Raw genomic sequence first — 24,333 nt, 5'->3', positions numbered from 1 at the left:
CTCCAGGTCAACCTCACCTTAAGCAAACAGACATACGGCCACTGATGGTAGACTCCTATCCAAAAGGAGCTGACTTTATCGTTGGTGTTATTAGGGCACTAAAAGACAACTGACTTCATTTTGACGTTGTTACTAATCTGTTAAAGCCAAAAAAAGGCAGAAAAATTTGACCCCTATTCTCCAGGGTGGCTCGGTGGCACAGCGATTAGCACGGCTGCCTCACTGCACCAGGGACCCACGTTGAATTCAGCCTTGGTTCACTGCCTGTGTGGAGTTTGTGCATTCTCCTTGTGTCTGCATGGGTTTCCTCCGGGTGCTCCGGTTTCCTCCCACAGTCCAAAGATGTGCAGGTTAGGTGAATTGGCCGTGCTAAATTGCCCCTTAGTATCAGAAGGGTTAGTAGGGCAAATGCATGGGGTTACATGGATGGGATTGTTACCAGAGCAGACTTGATGCGCTGAATGGGATTCTATGATTCTTGCTCAGTGGAGGCTGAGATTCACTACATTTTAAGATTGCTTTTGAACTGAAAGGGAAATTGCAGGAGGCAGAGGTGTCGATTTTCAACTTGCCATAAAAATGAGAATTAGGAGGTTACCAAGACAATTGGCTGATCTCCATGAGAGTCATTGACCAAGCAATGAGAGAGAAAATTATCTGAGTTATAGGAATTAATGTTTCAAAAAATTAAACTTTCCAATGTTTACATCAAGCTTGGAATTATTGAATTTTTTTTCCATTTTAATTCCATTTTCTATAGTCTGCTGTCACTTTTAGCAAATGGAAGCCAGAGAGGGAGTCAGTCACATGGATAACATTACTCAGTCTGGCATGAGGGAATAAATGTGCCTGGCAAATCTGCTCCGTTGGATAAATTTGGGGTAGCTGCAATAAATTTGACTTTGTGATAGAGCGGGGACAAAGTCTGAATAGAAATGCTTTACAAAAATTGTGTGCCATGCACCCTTCCTGTAACACATAATTTATGCACTGCAAAAATAAAATACAGTCGATGCTGAAAAACTGAAATAAAGACAGAAAATGCTGGGAAAATGCAGCAGGTCGGGCAAGGTGTTTAATTATTTTTAAAACCATCTCTAACGCACGTAGAATTAATATCTGAGGGGCAGACAGAGAACAGTGTCAGGAAGGGAAAGTTAGTTTTGGAAAGTGAGAGAACAGAGCCTTCTTTTTTATTTCCGATTTTCCGCATCCATTTCTTTTATTTGGGACCCTGCCGTCAGGGTCGGGTGGTGGTCAGAAGCTTGTGTGAGGAACAGTCATCCGGCTGGGATTTCCTCCAAGTTAGCCTATTAATGGCCAGAGAGTGGACTGGCCAGCCAACTAACCAGGGTGGATGGGCTCTTGAACTTGGAAGGCCAATAGATGACCCTCCAGCTGGCAGTAATTTGACTTTGCAGAGAGGGTGTGTGAGAGAGAGAGAGAGAGAGACAGAGGGGGGAAGAGAGGCAGAGGGTGGGGGGGTGCTGCTGCCAACTGTGACTAAATGTATCCCGGAGGGTTCATCACATGAATTCCCCCTGTGCTCCAGCCATTAGTCAGCCAACACATCCATCCGTGTGACACACTACCTCCCCATGCCAACTGGAAAACTAAATGTCTCATTACCCAACTTGATGATACTTGACAGTCAGCCAAAGACTTTCCCACTTTCAATGTTTTTACATTGGGTGAAGGGACATGCTTAAAGAAAATAACAAGAAAACTGTATTTTTTTAACATCCCAATGATCTTTCACCAGTACTGTTCACAACAATGTCCTGAAGTTTCATCTTCAAATCTGAGAGATTCCTGACCAAACCTAGAGGCTTGGGGACAGTGGCACAGTGGTCAGCACTGCTGCTTCACAGTGCCAGGGGCCTGGGTTCATATTCCCAGCCTCGGGTCACTGTCTGCATGGACTTTACACATTCTCCCTCTGTCTGTGTGGGTTTCCTCTTGATGCTCCGGTTTCCTCCCATAGTTCAAAGATGTGCAGGTTAGATGGATTAGCCATGCTAAATTGTCCCTTAGTGTCAGGGGGACTAGCCAGAGTAAATGCATGGGGTTATGGGATAGAGTTTGGGTGGGATTGTGGTCAGTGAAGACTCAATGGGCTGAATGGCCTCCTTCTGCACAGTAGGATTCCATGATTCTGTAACCGAAGAATGAGGCTGTCCCACGATGGAAGCACCTACTCTCCAAGTTTTTAAACTTTAGAATAAAATGTTCCATGGCTACAGCTGAAGCCAGGTAGATGGGATGGAGGAGGGGGTGCCTAAGTTTAGTGGAGAATTTCAATTTAATTTGCTACAAGGGCCACTTACAGGAAGGTAGGCTACTGTCCTTTGCCCTCTACCGCTCCCCCCCCGCAGTTCTCATCCCACATCTGGGCAAATGGTCTGGGGACTGATTGGAGGCAGCATACCCACCAACAATGTGAATTGACATACCAGCCGGCCTCCATGTTCAGCCTCATCCATCCCTTCGAGTTAACTTGTCATCAATGACCTGATCAAAGGTCATTGACCTGAAACGTTAGCTGAAATTCTGCCATTTCTGTCGGTGGGATTTTCTGATCTGGGTTCCCCAGGGGACAGAGGGAACAAACAATGGGGAAAGCCATTGACAGCGGTAGGACCGGAATATCCCACTGCAGGCCAATGGTGGCCCTAGTCTGCCACCACAAAACACGCTGCAGGTTGGGGGTTTTGAGCCTTCCGGAATATTCTAGGCTTTCTCTGTTGATTCTTCCGAGTGAAATTTCTTTCTTCTTTGGTACCTTTGCTATCTAGATGGTGCTTTCTCTAAGACCTAGACAAAGCTATGAGAAACAGCAATTCTCTCTCTGGCAGGTGGCAGTTGCTTTTTTTCTTTGTCCCACTGCCCCCTTCTTTTATACCTGTGATGACATGTCAATATTTCCCACAATGAGATTGGTTTTAGTTTGTCAAAATCATCAGATTTAAACTTAATAGGTTTTTGGTATCTAAGTGTCTGATTGAAATTGATAGCTAAATTTAAAAAATTCAAATTGCTGCTTGGTCTTTAGATACAAATGTTTCAGTTTAAGGCTCTTTTGCAGGGCAATATCAGGGATCATGTCTTCTTTATTTGAATTTATACTTCCGCTCATAATTTTTTTGATTTCAGTGCAATACATGCAGGGTTACATAGGGCAAGCTCAGAGAGTCAGGCCTCACCAGAGAGAAGAAAAGTGTTAACGCAGACAGCTAGAGACCTGCTCTGCCAACAGATAATGATTAATGTGTGCGATGAACATGCTATCAACTTCTAATGTGCAGGAGATCATTCCGAATTATCACGACAATGGAACTGGCATTAAGACAGCCAGGTTCCATACCGTCTAGGGAGATTATAGTCTTCTGTAAAACATGATTACTTAGCAGAAGAGGGTGTGGGGGAGAATGATTAACAAATTGTTGTAAACCAGTTGGGCAAATATAATGCTTTGACATTACAATCGGGTAAACGGAACTGTCCAGACAACTGATTAATGGAGTTGTACTGAACAATGCAGTTTGCGTAATGAGATTAGAAGAAGCATCTTGTATCCAACTCAAGGAATTAATATGCTAATGTAAACCTTTGCGACTTAGGAGGTATAATAACCTGTATGAATCTACAATGGTCAGAGAGGACACACAAGCAACTTGAGATTTCAGGCCGGAGCCCATCGCTCCCTCATGCATGTGGAATAAACACTTTTCTTGAAGTTCGACAGGGTCTCCAAGACTCAACTGGTTTTGTTTCCCTTCTACAGGCTCTCTATGTACTTGCATATTAAATATCTAAGCACCGAAAAAGCACCACCTTTTAATGGGACCACACAATGCTTACTCCCTCACACCTTTATCATTTTTACAAATACCAGAAACCTCCCAATCTACAATTACTCGACCCAACTTCGCAACAATAGACTAGTAACTTCCCCAGTACCAACACTAGGCTCACTGGTCTATAGTTCCCTGTTTTGTCCCTACTTCCCTTTTTGAGTAGTGGGCTTACATTAGCTACCTTCCAATCTGTAGGAACTATTCCAGAATCCAAAGATTTTTGGAAAATAACCACCAATGGATCTACTATTCCCAGGACCAATTCCTTAAGTATCAGGACCTAGAGATTTATCCACCTTCAATCCCATCAATTTCCCAAGATTGAAGCAAAGTGCAAATTTAATTCCATAGCCATTTCTTTATTCCCCATTACGAATTCTCCTGTTTATGACTGTAAGGGGCCAACATTTGTTTTTGTCAATCTTTTTCTCTTTTTGTATCTATAGAAACTTTTACAGTTAATTTTTCTGTTCCTCAGTACCTTACTTTCATACTCTATTTTTTCCTTCTCAATAAATCCCTTGGTCCTCCTTTGCTGAATTTTAAACTGATCCTAATCCTCAGGCCTATTGTTTTTTTCTTGCCAATTTGTATGCTTCTTCCTTAAATCTGATACTATCTATAATTTCTCTTGTAAGCCATGGTTTGGTCATAATTCCCTTACAACTTTTGTGCCAAACAGGAATAAATAACTTCTAGAGTTCACCTATTCATTCTTTAAGTGCCTGCCATTGCCTGTCCACAGTTTTTCCTTACAGTAATGTTCCCCAGTCCATCATGGCCAATTCATGTCTCATACCAGGCCAATACAAGTCAAGCTGACTGTTTTGGAACATGGGCCCTGGTCTTAGAATCAACTACATCATTATCCACCTTGACAAAGAATTCTACCATATTATGGCGACTCACCCCTAAGGGTTCTCTCACAACTAGATTGCTAACTAATCCTTTCTCGTTCCACAATTGATGTTGGAGATTGAGACGACTATGATTATATTTGCCCGAGTTCAGGAGGATGAGGGAAAATCGCACAGAAACCTGTAAGTTTCTAACAGGACTGGACAGGGTGGATGCAGAATGGTTGTTAGGCATGTCCAGAACTGATGTTGGATGTATCCAGAACTAGGGGTCATAGTCCAAGGATACAGGGTATACCTTTTAGTATTGAGATGAAGAGAAATTTCTTCACCCAGGGAATATTAATTCTGTGGAATTTGCTACCACAGGAAGCAGATGAGGCCACATCACTGTGGCCAGTTATATCCCACCACCACTACCAACAAGAGCAGATAATCTGGTGCTCAGCAAAATACCCATTCATTGCAGCTGCACCAGAGAATCCCAGCCGTGGGCAAGGTCAGAAAATTCCTGTATGTTTTCAAGAGGAAGTTAGATATAACTCTTGGGGTGAAGATTAAAGGATATGGTGCGGCACGGTGGGGGTGGGGGTTGGGGGGGGGGGGGGGGGGCGGAGGTGGAGGGTGAGGTGGGGGGTGCAGGATCAGGCTATTGAGCTGAATGATCTAGCTATGATCGTAATGAATGGTGGAGCAAGGTTGATATTCTATACAGCCTCCTCCTGCTCCTGTTTTCTATGTTTCAGTTGATTCTTCAACATCCACCAACAGTGCATTTCCATCAACATCCTGGCAGAATTTTGTCTGGGAAAGGACAGGTTATCCACCATCTTCTCCTTTCTCCCAAGATTAAACATCCTGATATGCGAAGATACTCTATTGAAACAGCTTCCCTAGGAATAGTGAACATTCTTGTTAACAGTGGCAGGCAATCCTAAAACTGAGAAATGACCATTCTATAAATGTACGTTTAACATAGAACATAGAACATAGAACATTACAGCGCAGAACAGGCCCTTCGGCCCACGATGTTGCGCCGACCAGTTACAAAAACAATGACCCACTAGCCTATACCAATCCCTTTTCGTCCATAAACCTATCCAGAGATCTCTTAAACGCCCCCAAACTAGACGCATTTACAACTGCAGCAGGCAGGGCATTCCAATCCCTCACCACCCGCTGGGTAAAGAACCTACCCCTGACATCCGTCCTGTAGCTACCCCCCCTTAATTTAAAGCCATGCCCCCTCGTGCTAGCTTTCTCCATCCGAGGAAAAAGGCTATCACTATCCACCCTATCTAAACCTCTAATCATCTTATATGTTTCAATAAGATCCCCTCTTAGCCGCCTTCTTTCCAACGAAAACAACCCTAGATCCCTCAGTCTCTCCTCATAGGACCTCCCCACCATACCAGGCAACATCCTAGTAAACCTCCTCTGCACCCTCTCCAACGCCTCCACATCCTTCTTGTAATGCGGGGACCAGAACTGCACACAGTACTCCAAGTGCGGCCGCACTAGAGTAGTGTACAGTTGCAACATTACACTGCGACTCCTAAATTCAATCCCCCTACCAATAAACGCCAAGACACCGTACGCCTTCTTGACAACCTTATCTACTTGATTCCCAACTTTCAGGGATCTATGTACACACACACCTAGATCCCTCTGTTCATCCACACTATTCAAAGTCCTCCCGTTAGCCCTATACTCGACACATCTGTTGCTCCTACCAAAGTGAATTACCTCACACTTCTCCGCATTAAATTCCATCCGCCACCTCTCGGCCCAGCTCTGCAACCTATCTAAGTCTCCCTGCAGACTATGACACCCTTCCTCACAATCTACCACACCTCCAACTTTGGTGTCATCAGCAAATTTACTAATCCACCCAACTATACCCTCATCCAGATCATTAATAAAAATTACAAACAACAGTGGCCCCAAAACAGATCCCTGAGGCACACCACTCGTAACTGCACTCCATGATGAATATTTACCATCCACCACCACCCTCTGTCTCCTATCTGATAGCCAATTCCTGATCCAACTTCCTAGATTACCCACAATCCCATACATCTGCATTTTCTGCAGAAGCCTACCATGGTGAACCTTATCGAACGCCTTACTAAAATCCATGTATACCACGTCAACTGCCTTACCCCCATCCACCTCTTTGGTCACCTTCTCAAAAAACTCAATAAGGTTAGTAAGGCACGACCTACCCGCTACAAAACCATGCTGACTATTTCTAATCAATTCATTACACTCCAAATAACTATAAATCCTATCCCTAATAATTTTTTCTAAAACCTTGCCCACAACAGAAGTAAGACTCACCGGTCTATAATTCCCGGCAAAGTCTCTGTTCCCCTTCTTAAACAATGGGACAACATTCGCTATCCTCCAATCCTCCGGGACTACACCAGAGACCAATGACGACCTGAAGATCTGAGCCAGAGGCTCTGCAATCACCTCTCTAGCCTCCCAGAGAATCCTAGGGTAGATCCCATCCGGACCAGGGGACTTATCTATTTTCAGCCCCTCAAGAATTTCCAGCACATCCTCTTTATCAACCGTAATACTGTCTATTTTACACCCCTGCAACCCAATGTCCTCCTCAGCTATATTCATGTCCCCCTGCGTGAACACCGAAGAGAAATATTGGTTCAATACTTCTCCAATCTCCTCCGGTTCCACACACAACTTCCCCCTGCTGTCTGTAACTGGCCCTAATCTTGCCCTGACCAACCTTCTGTTTGGCCTTATTGTCTTCATTTCATGTTCTGAGGGCCAGTTAGTCAACTTGCTCCTCAACTTGACAATCTATTTTTGGTTAAGTTGTAAGTTTATTTATCGGTGTCACAAGTAGGTTTACATTAAAATTGCAAGAAGTTACTGTGACAATCTCCCAGTTTGCCAGCATCTGGTGCCTGTTTGGGTACATTGTGGGAGAATTTAGCATGGCCAATGCACCCAACCAGCACACCTTTTGGACTGTGGGAGGAAACTCACACTCACATGGGGAGAAGGTGCAGACTGCACAAACCACGACCCAAGCCGGGAATCGAACCCAGATCCCTGGCACTGTGAGGCAGCAATGCTAACCACTGTGCCACTTTGCCTGAGTGGACAATATCTAGTAGAAAGAATGGAACATTTATTATTAATATTATTTCTGGTGTTTATTACTGTATATATCATTAGCTATCTTTTAATTCAAAGTGATTATTGTCATTGCTTGGTGTGCTTACAATACAACATAATGATATTTCTTACAGAGGCACTTACAATTTTCACACAATGTAATTTTCTCCACTCTCCAATTGCTATTGTTTACATTATATCACCGCACTTTGAAATATCAAAGGAATATTGCTTGATGGTGTCCTAATTGAAAATCAGCGGTTTGTGATGAATAAATGTAACACTGTGCTCATGCAGCTGCTGAGAACCTTTCAAGCTGCCATTGTGTTGTTCCAGTGTATGAACATACGATACTTATCTCCTGAGAAATAAATTCAGAAATAGACATGTCCCACTACAACTCTCACCAACTTTTACAGATGTAACATAGAAAGCATCCTTTCCGGATGTATCACAGCTTGGTATGGCTCCAGTTCTGTCCAAGAACACAAGAAACTACAAAGGGTTGTGAATGAAGCCCAGTCCATCACGCAAACCAGCCTCCCATCCACTGACTCTGTCTACACTTCCCGCTGCCCTGGAAAAGCAGCCATCATAATCAAGGACCCATACACCCCAAACATTCTCAGGAAGGCAATGGTCTAGTGGTAATAGTCACTAGACTATTGATCTGGAAACTAAGCTAATGTTTTGGGTTCGAATCCCACCACGACAGACAGTGGAATTTGAATTCAATAACAATATCCGGAATTAAGAATCTACTGGTGACCATTGCCGATTGTCAGAAAAATCCATCTGGTTCACTAATGTTCTTCAGAGAAGGAAATCTGTTGTCCTTACCCGGTCTGGCCTACATGTGACTCCAGAGCGACAGGTCTCAATTGCCCTTAGCTAACTAGGGGTCGGCAATAAATGCTGGCCCAGCCAGCAACACCCATGTCCCATTAATGAATAAAAAAAACCCTCTTCCAAATTCTTCTGTCAGCAAAAAGATACAAAAGTCTGAGGTCAGGTACTGGCCAATGTAAAAACAGCTTCTTCGCTGCTGCCGTCAGACTTTTGAATGGATCTATCATGTATTAAGCTGATCTTTCTCTGCACCCTAGCTATGACTGTAACACTACATTCTGCACCATCACATTTCCTTCTCAGTGAATAGTATATTTTGTCTGTATAGCGTGCAAGAAACAATCCTTTGCACCGTATGCCAATACATGTCACAATAATAAATAAATGAAACCGAATTTAGAACCGATCTGAAAGTGTAAAAAACTCTGAAACATTAGCAGTTGAGTCTGATGTGCATATAGATTTAAAGAAGCAGGAATATTTATCTGTAATCCTTCTCTAAACTCCAAGATTAACTATAATTATGTCTTTAATTCAGTTACCAACCCATCGTATTGGACACCAGCTCAATGTTTTCCCCTCCTCCATCTTCAGCATAATCAGAGGCTTACGATCCAAAGGTAATTTGTCAGTTGAAATAGCATAATTGTTATGTTATTGCATTAAAAATTCAGGGTATTCAAATTCATGAAAATTGAGACTTTATACTCAATTTGTGAAAACTGGAAATAAAAGAAACTGGTATCAATAAAAGCGATGTGGAGATGCCGGCGTTGGACTGGCGTAAACACAGTATGAAGTCCCACAGTTTATTTGGTAGTACAAGCCACTAGCTTTCAGAGCGCTGCCCCTTCATCAGGTGAGTGGGAGTTCTGTTCACAAACAGGGCATATAAACTCAATTTACAAAATAATGATTGGAATGCGAGTCTTTACAGGTAATCAAGTCTTAAAGGTACAGACAATGTGAGTGGAGTGAGGATTAAGCACAGGTTAAAGAGATGTGTATTGTCTCCAGCCAGGACAGTTAGTGAGATTTTGCAAGCCTAGGCAAGTCGTGGGGGTTACAGATAGTGTGACATGAACCCAAGATCCTGGTTGATCAATATCTTAATCAGTAAAAGTAGCCAGAAAAGTGTCAAATTGTTGTAAAACTCAATTGTTCCTCTAATATCCTTTTAGGGAAGGAAATGTGTAATCCTTACCTATTATAACTTGTACATACCTCCAGCTTCTTAAGAATTTGAGGGTTGGATCCTACAGTACAAGAAGTTTTGCAGACTGGCAATTGGTAAGGCCACATTTGGTGTACTGCGTACAATTCTGGTCACCCTGCATAGGAAGGAGGTTATTAAACTGGAAAGGGTGCAAATAAGATTTACAAGGATGTTACCGGAACTGGAAGGCTTGAGCTATAAGGAGAGGCTGGATAGGCTGGGACCTCCTGCCCTGGAGCGTAGGATGATGAGGACTGACATTATGTAGAAATATAAAATCATGAGGGACATAGGTAAGGTGAATAGCCAAGACCGTTCCCCCAGGATGGGGGGGGGAGGTCCAAGTCTAAGTTTAAGGTGAGAGGAGAAAGATTTAAAAGGGACCTGAGAGGCAACTTTCTCACACAGAGGATAGTATGTGGACAGAATGAGCTGCCAGAGGTGGTGGTAGGTACAGGTACAATTACAACATTTAAAAGACATTTGGACAGTTACCTCTGTAGGACAGGTTGAGGGGGATATGGGCCAAACGCAGGTAAATGGGACTAGTTCAGTTCAGGAAAGCTGGTTGACCTGAATAAGTTGGGCCAAAGGGGCTATTTCCATGCTGTACATCTCAATGACACGATGACACATTCCAACACACAGGTCAACATGCTAAGGGATGCACTAAAGTTTGGGACAGTCACTGCAGAGACACAGTGGGGGAAGGTCACTGTCTAAGACTTTCCAGCCATAGTGAACTGAGCGGAGGAGAATTTTATAGAACCCCATGGGCCATATAAGAAACATTGAATGTATACGGTGAATATTACATGTATCATAATTGTATGGAAGCAGCTCAGAGTCCATCTTGATCTACACAGACAACTTAAATATCATTGCATAGATGGTATTCTTTGCAATCAACGTTGAGACTTCTGGAAAGTGTATTACCTATAAGGTGCCGGAAAAGAAAAGCCTTGTTCACCCTTTCTTCATAGGTTTAACCTCAGATTTTTGGTATTAACCTTGTAAGTATTCTTGCATCTCCTCTACTACCTCTTCAAAATATGGCGATCAGAGCTGCAGACAGTACTGGTAAACCTGCTATGTATTTCCAGCATTGTTTGTTATTTCTGACATTTTTTTGATCATTATTCATAAACAATTCTTCAGATCAGACCGTTGGCGGATCAAATTCAGAGCTATTTTAGTCAACACAGAAAATGGAAATCAGGGAAGAAATCAGTTTGGACAGAGTTATAGAGATTGTAGTAATGAAGTTTGATAAACCAATTGCTGTTAAATTATAAATTAGATATGAGCAGCATAAATCTCCGTTCTCTTAACCTTGACATCATCAGGCAATTCCTGCTGTAAAGAAAAGATGTAGCATAGCCTTCCATTAATCCCAAAGGTTCAATGACTTATTGTAGTTCAACTGAGAGATTGATGATATTTAAAGCAGTAAGAATTTGAGGTTAATGAGGAACAGCAAGGTGCAGTAAATAGAGCCACTGAGGCACAACTTGTTATGATGCAATGCAATACGGACTCATTATATATTACTTAATGCGAAACATTGCAATTCTAGCAACAATTTAAATGAAATTATTAATAAACATTAAATAATAAAAGCAACAATGGGACAAAATGATTAATGAAAAGTTCATCACTCAGACTTGTTTATAAATTATATATATGTTTCTGTGTGTATATGTGTGTGTATATACACACATACAAATAACGTATATTGTATATATGCACATGTTATATGATGGTATATATATGCACATGTATAACATACATATGTATCTAAATTCAAATCCGAGTTCAAATCCCGCCCAACACAACGGCTGATAGAATTTGAATTCAATAAAAAGTATCTTGAATTAAGGGTCTACTGATGACCATGAAGCTATTGTCGATTGTTGGAAAGACCCATCTGGTTCATTAATATCCTTTAAGGAAGGAAATCTGCCATTGTTACCTGGTCTGGTCTACATGTAACTTAGAGCCACAGCAATATGGTTGACTCTGAACTGCTCTCCAAGGGCAATAAATGCTGGCCAGCCAGTGATGCCCATGTCCCACGAATGAATAAGGAAAAGTTATTATTCTTTATACACATGCAGGTGTGTGTGTGGGTGTGTGGGTGTGTGTGGGTGTGTGTTAGTGTATCAGTGTGAGGGTGTGTATGTTGGTTTGTGTGTGTATATGTGTGTGTGTATCTGTGGGGGTGGGGGGTAAAGCATTGTTATCCAAAGACATCATTAAAAAGGCTGAGATAGACAGATTTTTAATCAGTAAGGGAATCATGTGAGGATAAGGCAGGAAAGTGAAGATTGGTTGATCACAATGGATCAGTTGTGATCTCACTGAATGGTGGAGCAGACCCAATGGCCCGAATGGCCTATGTCTGCTCCTACATCTTATGGTCTTATATATAAGTAAAGTAAAATTTCCTTCCTTCTTCTATGGAAATCAATCTCTCCTCCTACAGCCCACCCTTCCACTCTCCCTCTTACACTCTCCTGCCACACCCCACCCTTCCACTTTCCTCCTTCCACTCTCTCCCTTCTACTCTTCTCCTACTTTCCCTCTTCCATTCTTTCCCTTCCACGCTCCCTTCCATTATCCTCTCACTCTTCCCCTTCCACTCTCCCCCTTCCACTCTCCCCCCACACACCCCCTTCCACTCTCTCTCTTCCACTCTCCCCCTTCCACTCTCCCCCCACACACCCCCTTCCACTCTCTCTCTTCTACTGTCCCCCTTCCACGTTCCACCCCACACCCTACCCTTCCACTCTCTCCCTTTCACTCTCCCCTGCATGCCCCTTTTCACTCTCCTCCTTCCACTCTCCCCCCACACTGTCCCTTCTACTCTCCCCCTTCCACTCTTCCCCACACCCCACCCTTCCACTCTCCTCCTTTCACTCTCCCCCTGCTCACCCCCTTTCACTCTCCCCCTTCCACTCTCCCCCCACACCGCCCATCCTGCTCTCCCCTTTCCACCCTTCCACTCTCCCTCCCACATTCCCCTCTTCCACTCTCCCCCTTTCACCCTCCTTCACAAGAAAATGAAGGAAAATGATAAAATCCCTCTATCAAATAATAACTGGAATATGATGGATTGTTGTGGAAGAGTCAAATTTCTTTAGTGAGCTGCTTAGTATTGTTTGTAATTTTTAAAAATAATAATGATGCAAGTGTGTTTCCAAAAGCCAATTATCTGTGCCTCTCTGAGGGTATTTTTTTTAAGTCCTCTAAATATTTGCAGGGAGTAACATTCAGACAGGCAATAATTGTTCTGGCTCCCAATGTTGTTAGTGGTTTGCAATTATTTCATCATGGTGGTTCCATTTACTCATTCTTATTAAGTATCTACGCAGAGGGAAGGAGCAGGTTTTGATCCCCACATCGCAGGATAATAAAATCATCTGGTCCCTAGCAGCTTAGCAGGTGGGAAGTGGCTGGCAGCTTTGGATTCTTATGACAGCTCTGTCAGATCCCCTGGCAGTTGTTAATTCCAAGATATGAAGGAGTAATACACTCATTTCTGCTATTAATTATATGGTTGCTTCATCACTAATGAGCCAGCCATTTTTAATATGAACACCAATTCCTCTCCCAAATATGAAGCAAAAGCCTAAATTAATCAAACCTGTACATCTCCAGATGCAGCGAGAACTGCTCACATTAAAGATACCATCTAACCATTAACTACAACCGGCCACCTATCCCCAACAGATCATTATCACAAACAGCCGTAAGATTATTATTTTCACAGTGAGTTTTTTTTTAATGAATGTCATAGTCACACTTAAATTTTCTTCAGACCTCAATCTATTTAGAGGCACATAGGATAGAAAATCCTTCAGATTATTCACGGTATCACATTGCCAAACTGTACATCACTGACTAATTGACACGAGATTCTCTCAACCATCAAAGATATCTCCATCAATTGTTTTCCCTGAAACATATTTATGCGGTTAGCTTTTTGCTGCTTGGGGTCTCAGTGAAGTTATCATGATAAAACAAATCTCTAATTGACACCTAATCTTTAAATCTAATTAAGGAAAAATCTGCCTGAATGCGCTTACTGAGGTATTATTTTGTAATATTTGATTACACCTCCTCAGCAGGGCTTTGAAAATAAATTAAAAGAGCCACCCAAAATAAATTGAGATTTTAGTTTTACCATTGTTCATGAGACTCCAAAGGTTCAAGTTAGAATCCCTATGGTGCAGAAGGAGGCTGTTTGGCCCATCAAGTCCGTGCCGACTCTGTTGTGTAACTACCTTAAGTCTTGGCAATGCAAACCTTTACTGAATAGCAGTTAATTAAACTTCATGAAACACATGCCATGAAACAAAATATAAAAGGGAGCAAAAGACCAAATTTATTTTGCATTGAAAGTTGGCATTAAACTTCATACTGGAACATTGGTGAGTCTTTCTGAATGGCTTACCATCAATAGAATTACAAGCAGTTGGTGAAAATTATGTTGATCTGACCAAACTGTTTGAAGAATTAAAGGTTAAAAGAAGTTGTGCAGGGTGATATTTCTATATATGTTTAGTTTGAAACAGGGTAACTGTCTGCTAGGGAGCCTACTGGGATTATGAACAGAAAAATCCACAATGATGCAACGATAGAGTCATAAAATCCTACAGTGCAGAATAGCCCGTCGAATCTGCGCCAACCGCAATCCCACCCAGATCCTATCCCCATAACCCTATGCATTTAACCTAGCTAGTGTCCTTGACACTAAGGGGCAACTTAACATGGTCAATTTACCTGACCCGCACATCTTTTGGACTGTGGGAGGAAACTAGAGCACCTGGAGGAAACCCATGCAGACACGGGAAGAATGTGCAAATTCCACACAGACAATGACCAAGCCAGGAATCAAAACTGGGTCTTGGTGCTGTGAGGCAGAAGAGCTAACCACTGTGCCACCATGCCGCCCATAGATATTGGTAGATATTGGTCTGAAAGCCAGCTTGCCTTAATCTTGAGTGTAGAGGTCAGGGACTCCAAGTCCTAACAAACCTTGGATCTCCTGCACATGCACGTTCCAGGAGCAGGCTGCACATGCTCAGATTGGTATTTCTATTTACTTTGGGGCCTTGTGCACTTGTGCTGGGAAAAATGGCGTAAAAGCCTGGGTGAAATGGCTGAGATGTGGGTATGCCGGCGTTGGACTGGCGTAAACACAGTAAAAAGTCTGACAACACCAGGTTTTAGTCCAACCTATTTATTTAGGTTGGACTAAAACCTGGTGTTGTCAGACTTTTTACTGTGAAATGGCTGAGTGCAGAGAACCATAGTTAGCAAGTGTGCCGTACATGGGACAAGGAAAGGGAGCAGGAAAAGGGAATTGCAAGTAAGGGACAAAAACGAGGGACAGAAACAGCTCCCAGTTAAGGAAAAAGGAGGGAGCAGAGAAACACGTTCTACTTAGAGCGCTGTGGGAAGCAGACTTTAAGTGAAGTTGACTCAGGAGAAGTCTTGGTAATCAAAGCGAGTTCAGAAGAAGCCCCAAAGATTCATAAGAACATAAGAACATAAGAAATAGGAGCAGGAGTAGGCCATCTGGCCCCTCGAGCCTGCCCCACCATCCAATAAGATCATGGCTGATCTGTCGTGGCTCAGTTCCACATTCCCACCCTCTCCCCATAACCCTTAATCCCCTCTCTTATCAAAAACCCATCAACCCGCATCTTAAAAATATTTAGCGAGGCAGCCTCCACCACCTCAACGGGCAGAGAATTCCAGAGATTCACTCTTTGAGTGAAGAAGTTCCTCCTCAACTCCATTCTAAACCGCCCCCCCTTTATCTTGAGGCTGTGCCCCCTAGTCCTACTGTCCTTTCTGAGCGGGAAGACCCTCTCCACCTCTATCCTATCCATCCCATTCATCATGTTATACATCTCAATGAGATCTCCCCTCATTCTTCTAAAGCTTTGCAACTCTGTGCTATGGGGTGTTGAGCAAAGATACCCTTTTGGAGTGGTAGTATTTTGTTCGGTGAGGTGGGAGATCTGAAATTGTGCATTTAAGCTGGTGCTTGAGTGCATACTCGGCAATTCAGGGAAGCAAAACTCTGAAGGCAAGCTTGAAACCCTGCAAGGTGGGCCATATTGCAAACGCTCATGTTGGAGAGACATTTGGAGAGAATTCCTAGGTGAAAATTGGAATCCATTGTGAGAGAGGTGAGTTCAATGAGATTTGTTGGTTTATAGTGTTACAAACATCTGGGTGGGTTGTTGAGAAATCCATGGAATCTGTTTTGGTCGCATTTGGCATTTATTGTGTAGTAGCATGTGTTCAAAATTGTAAATTGTAATAAATAACCATCTAATATTACAGCATTAAAAGCCTAACATTTCCAATCACCATATCACAAATTTGTAATTTACAATTTCCAAATGTCAGCCTTAGTTTTGATGGCCTGAAGTACATTGCATTGGCAGGCAATCAAGGAAATTGCCCAACGGTCTGTGATGTAGTCCCCAGTTTTAGACCGGGCTAATGTGATAATTCCCTTACTTAATTTCCCACTGAAAACCCAGTTGGTTTAACACACTGCTGCCTGTCATATTAAGTCAATCGAAATGTGTGACAGTAGTAACAGCCACATTCCCAATGTTCATATTTAAAACCTGCTGTGGTGATAATAGTGAAAAATAGCAGCCACTGTTTTCACTGCTCATTAAAAAGAAATGTCAGATGTCTTCTCTGCGGTAATATATTCCATATTCATAGTAGCTATTGGAGAGGTGTAATGATGACATGCAAATACAGTTATACTGATGTTGCCATGCAACCATTCTGGCTGTCTGGAGCCTGATTGTCTATCAATTTACTTGATGGCAATAACTAACTAGTCTGTATGATGTAGGGGATAATGAAGAAATGACATAGATTAATTTAGCATCCTTTATCATTCCAGGACTTCCCTTATCCTTCACAGCCAATGAAGGGGAGACAGCACGGTGGTACAGTGGTTAGCATTGCTGCCTCACTGTGCTAGGGACCCTGGTTCGATTCCTGGCTTGGGTCATGGTCTGTGCAGAGTCTGCACATTCTTCCCGTGTCTGTGTGAGTTTCCCCCAGGTGCTCCAGTTTCCTCCCACAGTCCAAAAGACATTTAGCCATACTAAATTCTCCCTCAGTGCATCTGAACATGCACCAGATTGTGGCAACTAGGGGATTTTCACAGTAACCTCTTTGCAGTGTTGATGTAAGTCGACTTGTGACACTAGTAAATAAGCGTACTTTCAAAATGTAACGTTAAGGCCCAGGCCAGAGACTCTGAGATGTTTAATGAAGTTAGCTGAACCCTAAGTTTTACATTTGATTTTGGCATTGGTGAGCATAAGGTGTTTCACTCCAGATATGATGTAAGTGACCCACTAAGATGCTGTGAGGTGGCAGTGCTAATCATTGTGCTACCATGAAACTGTAGAATGGCATTAAAAATGGTAAGCCAAAAGAGAAAATGCTGGAACATCTCAGCAGGTTTGGCAGCATCTGTAAGGAGTGAAGAAAGCTGATATTTCAAGTCCAGACAACCCTTTGTTAAAACTAAAAGACATGGAAAGTGAGAGATATTTATACTTCAGACTGTGGGAATGAAAGATGAGTCAGAGCCAAAGAAACCATAGGAAAAGACTGCTAATGGCTGTCCACTGAGAGAATAAAGGGTGTGAATGGCCAAATGGCAGAGAAGCTAAAATGAAAATGTTGGGTGGGGGAGGGGGAGGGGGGGGTGGAATGGATGGAACAGAGATAAGATTTAGAAAAGGAGAAGCAAAGGAGGAGAAAGGGTAAGGGAAGGGGGATAAAGTAGGGGAAAAGAGCAGGGGAGAAAGAAAAATGGACAATAAATAAAAGGTAGAGAACAGTTAAAAACTAAATAAAATAAAATGAAAATAAAGTGGTCGAAGTGGGGTAGAGCCAATCATCTGAAGTTGTTGAATTTGATGTTGAGATCGGAAGGCTGTGAAGTGCCTAGCCGGAAGATAAAATGCTGTTCCTCCAGTTTGTGTTAAACTTCACTGAAACATTGGATCAGGCCAAGGACCCACCCCCTTCCCCTCCCCCAACATCTTCATTTTAGCTTCTCTGTCGTTTGGCCATTCATACCTTTTGTTCTCTCTATGGGCTTCCATTAGCAGCCTTCCCCCTTGTTTTTGTGGCTACGACTCATCTTTCATTCCCTCACCCTACAGTATAAATATCTCCCACTTTCTGTGCCTTTTAGCTTTGATAAAGGGTCGTCTGGACTTGCAACATCAGCTCTTTTCTCTCCTTACAGACGCTGCCAGACCTGCTGAGATTTTCCAGCATTTTTTCTTTTGGTTTCAGATTCCAGTATCTGCAGTAATTTGCTTTTATTAAAAAATGTTATAACAGTTTGACCATTGATTTGCTAAATTGTCTTTGGAAGGAGCTTGGTATGGTAGTATAAAGGGTAAATAAATCTCATAACACCAGATTAAAGTCCAACAGGTTTATTTGGTAGCAAAAGCCACTAGCTTTCGGAGCACTTCTTCTTTGTCAGATAAATAGGAGTTCTGTTCACAAACAGGGCATATGCTCTGTTGTACATGTACAAAGGGTTAGCAGATGGGATATGTTGATGTATGATGTTGATGATGGTGTATTTATGAGGCTCACTCAATCATGTATTAAAATCAAGAGAGAGAAAGGTTGAGACACCATGCCCAGGAGTAAATGCTTACTCTGTAACCTGTTTAGATGCTGTATTAATAAAAGAATGTTAAGCGGGTCTCAAAATATGACTACAGTGTGTTCAACAATCGAGTACCATGGCTAGAGTTCACAGCTAAGATGGACCAGTTCACAACAGGTATTATTGTCAATCAAGCCTCACGATTTTCTTTGAACAAGAATATTAAGGGCAGGCATGTCAGCAACTTTGACAATCAGAATCCCAGCAGAGGAAATGTGACATAGAAAACAGTGGCCAAGAAACCCAACTATTGGCACTATAGACACAGGTCAAACCAGATGAGGTTTGGTGAATGAGAGCGTTGTTTGCTACACAATATCAAACCAGAATTTTATTTATTGGTGCATCCTGCTTCAGAAGAAACCATTACTACAAACCACAAGGGCAGACACTCATAGGACAAATTTTTCCTCAGTCAGCAACATGAAACAATGTTGTAAATTTGTTTGAAAGATATAATTGAAATGTTGTCATCCTTCTATTCCAATAACTTGCAAAGTCATGTTGCAGCAACTCCATGGAGAATTAAAAAACATGTCAATGTTACTGACTTAACCACAGCACTCATATTAGATGCTACAATCCAGAAACAGTAGGGATACTAGCGGGTAAGTTTTCCAGATCAATGTTATATAGAATCATGACATTTTGAGGTGCATTTGTAGTTTACATCACCAGTCATTTTAACTCTCTGCCCAGTGCCACTCTGACCTCTCGGTCCTCGGTCTCATACACTGTTCAAATTAAATTCAATGGGAGCTTGAGAGAGAAAAAAACCCTCAAATTTGTGAAATAGGCGGTATGGTGTCACAGTGGTTAGCAGTGCTGCCTCACAGTGCCCAGGACCCAGCTTGGGTCACTATCTGTGCGGGTGTTTGCATGTTCTCCCCGTGTCTGTGTAGGTTTTCTCCAGGTGCCACGGTTTCCTCCCACAGTTTGAATGACACGCTGGTTAAATGCATTGTCCATGCTAAATTCTCGCTCAGTGTACCCGAACAGATGCTGGAGTGTGGCAACTAGGGGATTTCCACAGTAACTTCATTGCAGTGTTAATGTAAGCTTACTTGTGACACTAATAAATAAACTTTAAAACTGATTAGATACTCTGAACTCAACAATTTCAGATCATAACCACCGCAACAATTTTTTTTCACCTATTCACTATCTTCTAGATTCGTCTTTTGTTTCTTCACTTGACCCATTATCATCTCCTTTTACTTTGCGCCATCGTGTCGATTAATCTATGCTGCATTCTACACTATCATCATAGAATCCCTACACTGCAGAAAGAGGCAATTCTGCCCATTGGGTCTGCATTGACCCTCCGAGAGAGCATTCCACTCTGGCCCTATCTCCACAGCCCCTCACATTTACCTCACTAATCCCCCTAACCTCCACATCTTTGGACACTAAGGGGTGATTTGTCATGGCCAATCCACGTAACCTGCACATGTTTGAAATGTGGGAGGAAGCCGCAGCACCCGGAGGAAACCCACGTAGATCCTGCAAACTCCACACAGACAGGCAAGCAAGGCCAGAATCCAACCTGGGTCCCTGCCGTTGCAGGCAACAGTGCTAACCATTAGTCCTCCCCTCTCCATTTTCCTGCTTTGGTGTTTGTTAAATTTCTAATAGTTCAGTTCTGATGTCATTGATATGAAGGCTGGGATTTTCCAGCCGGGCTACCCCAAGACCACAAAATCCCACCCAAGGTCAACGGACCTTTGCATGGTGCTGTCCTGCCCATTACGATTCCTGTGGCGAGCGGGATGGGAAGATTCCACCCAAAATGTTTACTTTCTTTCTCCACAGACACTGCTCAGTATTTCCAGTACTGTTCAGTTTTTTTTGGGTAGTCTACAGTAGCAATTTATTAAAATACAAGTTTGAACCAGCTCAATAATTTATGTTACAAACCTCTACCAGCCTACAATCAGTAAATCATTCCAAAAGCAACTGAAGTGATGGAAATTTTTTATTCATCATTTGCAATAACTATTAAATGGAACGACCTACCTTGCATTAAGTTGATCTTTCTCTGCACCCTAGCTATGACTGTAACACTACATTCTGCACCATCTCCTTTCTTTCTCTATGAACAGTATGCTTTGTCTGTATAGCGCACAAGAAACAATACTTTTCACTGTATACTAATATATGTGACAATAATAAATCAAATCAAATCAAAGAATCACTTTTTAGTCACTAATATAGTGAACCTAAAGTTCTGACCAGTAGCCATTCATCTTAAATAGCAACTTAACTATCATAACTTAAGTGAGTGGGCTTGTTGGACTGGGAGCCATTTTCTCTTTATTTCATTATGCACACTTTTTAAAGAGGGCAAGCATTAAGCTGTCAGACATGACTCAATGATAGCACACTCACCTGCGTGTCAGTAGGTTGTGGCTTCAAGTCCACTACAGTGACTTTGAACATATAATCTAGGCTACCACTGTAGTGCTGCCACAATCAGAGCTACTGCCTTTCAGTTGAAAACTTACACTGATGTTCCATTTGCCATGTAGTTCTAAATGATTCCCATTGAGAGGGAGAGCTGACTAGTGGTGATTTAAGCTGAGGATCGGGCGAGGGGCAAGCTTGAGAAGGTGGGCCTTCATGAATAACATCAGCCGGTACAGGAATTGAACCAGAGGCTGTTAGCATCACTCTGCATGTTGAACCGGCCATCCAGTCAACTGAACTAAACCAACTTTAGGAGCATCTGCTCAACAGTTAAGTGTCCTTAAGGAACTGAAACCTTGAAAACTTCACAAGGTGATTCAACATTACAAAAAAGCAAAGCTTTAGGGAAGTGGAATGAGTTACACTGTAATCAAGAGAAGGTAGGGGAGTGATTGACAGATAGAATACTGCAACCCTAGTGGGTGAAAAAAATGTAGTTATCAAATTGGCAGTCCTGGACTTAAAAGCTTTGCCAATTTGAAAACTGACAGAGATAAGAATTTTTTTGAAAAAAAGCAATATAGCAAAGTACAACGGAAAAAAAAATGACAGGTGGTCAAAGCTGCTCCGTGGCTTGGCAATAACAGAGCAAAGCTGAGTGATATATAACAATTCAGGATGGACAAGCTTAAGATCAAGTATTGGAGGAAACAATTTGGTCATTACCCTTCCTCCGGGGGAAATCTGGGATAAGGATTTTTATGGACTTTCTGGAAGTTAACTTACTCATTGGCTGGGATTGTCTCAAAAACACCCAAGAGCCCAAAGGGCAGGAAAACGGGAGATTTGGCCCCCCTAGTCATATGGAAATTGAGATTTCCTTACGGGTAATCAGCCTCGCACCAATTTCTGGCACGGACTGATTATAACAGAAAAAAAGGCCCTGGGAGTCTTGTTACAGGCACCCTACTAATGTCTCCCAGCTTACTGAGCTACTTGAGCAGTAAGAAGTCTCACAACACCAGGTTAAAGTCCAACTAGTTTATTTGGTAGCAAAAACCGCTAGCTTTCGGAGTGCTGCTCCTTCGTCAGGTAAGTGGGAGAATTCCTACTTCGGAGCAGTGCTCTGAAAGCTAGTGGCTTTTGCTACCAAATAAACCTGTTGGACTTTAACCTGGTGTTGTGAGACTTCTTACTGTGTTTACCCCAGTCCAAAGCTGGCATCTCCACATCATGACTATTTGAGCAGCCTAGTGGGCTCAGAGATTCCCAACCATTATATTTGGATTACCATGTGTCTGGGCAATAGAGCAAGTTGGATGACAAGCAATCAAGCTTTGTATGCTCTGCAGTGAACAGAAATTTGGCTGTGCGCCAAATTCTTCGTCCTTCCTGGTAGCCGTGGCAGGATGAGGACAGTCAGAGCATTCCAGCTGCAATCCTTTCCCACTAATTTCATCCTATATATAAGCAGCCAGACACAGAGACAGACAACGTTACCTCAGTTTATTTCCAAAATTCTCTGAGAAATCAAAATTCTAAATTTTGATAGGGTGGCATGGTAGCACAGTGGTTAGCGTTGCTGCTTTACAGCTCCAGGGACCTGGGTTCGATTCCTGGCTTGGGTCACTGTCTGTGCGAAGTTTGCACATCCTCCTCTTGCCTGCGTAGGTTTCCTCCCATAGCCCTAAGATGTTCAGGTTAGGTTAATTGGCCATGCTAAAATTGCCCTTAGTGTCCTGAGATGCATAGGTTAGAGGGATTAGTAGATAAATATGTAGGGATCTGGGGGTAGGGCCTGGGTGGGATTGTGGTTGGTGCAGACTCGATGGGCCGAATAGCCTCTTTCTGTGCTGTAGGGATTCTATGATGTATATTTTTTGTTACAATTATGAGTTTCATAAGATTATTACCTTTTGGGATTGTAGCTTTAAATTGAGGCTAAATGAAGGGGTTATGTGACCTGCTCTGCAATCTGCCTGACAGTAAGCCTGGCTCGTGTGATAGTTAGAGACCAAAGCAAGTGTTTGATCATTTTACTGAAAAGATATTTAGGGGCAATGGCAGCAGTCTCTGAATTTACCATGGATAGACATTGAGGCCTGAAGTTTCATCCCAGCAAACAGGTAAGGACAAGTGAGCACGGGCGCAATAATAACATTAGCTATGAGGAGAGATTGGGTAGACTGGGGTTGTTCTCCCTGGAAAGGCGGAGAATGAGGGGAGACCTGATAGAGGTGTACAAAATTATGAAGGGTATAGATAGGGTGAACAGTGGGAAGCTTTTTCCCAGGTCGGAGGTGACGATCACGAGGGGTCACGGGCTGAAGGTGAGAGGGGCGAGGTATAACTCCGATACCAGAGGGACGTTTTTACGCAGAGGGTGGTGGGGGCCTGGAATGCACTGCCAAGTAGGGTGGTGGAGGCAGACACGCTGGCATCGTTTAAGACTTACCTGGATAGTCACATGAGCAGACTGGGAATGGAGGGATACAAACGAATGGTCTAGTTGGAACAATGAGCGGCGCAGGCTTGGAGGGCCAAAGGGCCTGTTTCCTGTGCTGAACTGTTCTTTGTTCTTAGTTATATTAACTAAAGAATATTTAAACGAGCCTTGTGCCCTTTCCGGGCACGAGCACCATTTGTTGCCTCTTGCCCCATCCTACCGGCTCGTCACCCTGATCGAGCAGCATGGCGAACCGCTAAAAATTGCCATCAAAGCTTGTGGTTTATAATAATGTGCACAGTGAATAGTTCATTTCAAACACTAGGTCCGACTGTTCTGACTTGGAGGATCAGCTGAATCTCTGCAGGGAATCCTGCAACAATCAAAGAGAATTGTGTAAAAGTTAAAAACAGAATTCAGTCTTTCAACTTAACCTTGGTGATTTGCTGTGAATTTATTGAGGGAAATCAGAGATGCGATGCCTTAACGTTTTGGTCCGCTAAATTTGCTTAACACACAATTTCAGACGAGAAACATTTGCCCAGTTTCTTTTCCACGGTCAGAGTTTGTGATCATGTCAAGCATTAGAAAATATTTATCTATACCTGTTAATTACAGCTACGATTAAAGATCAAGTTTTTAAAAGCAATTTTTTTCCTCAGTCACATCATCTATTGACATTTACTGTACGTGAACCATATCCCTTGTGATACAGAGTCCTGAAAATTACCCTTCATTGCAGCAAATTGCTTACGAGAATTTAAATGAGTTTGCCACTCCATCCTGTCTGTCAGGTGGGAGTAATT

The sequence above is a fragment of the Carcharhinus amblyrhynchos genome, chromosome 4 (genome assembly GCF_965287045.1).
Source record: "Carcharhinus amblyrhynchos chromosome 4, sCarAmb.v2.hapA, whole genome shotgun sequence".
Classification (NCBI taxonomy): Eukaryota; Metazoa; Chordata; class Chondrichthyes; order Carcharhiniformes; family Carcharhinidae; genus Carcharhinus; species Carcharhinus amblyrhynchos.
The sequence above is the reverse complement of the archived record's forward strand: the minus strand, read 5'-3'. Positions refer to the sequence as shown.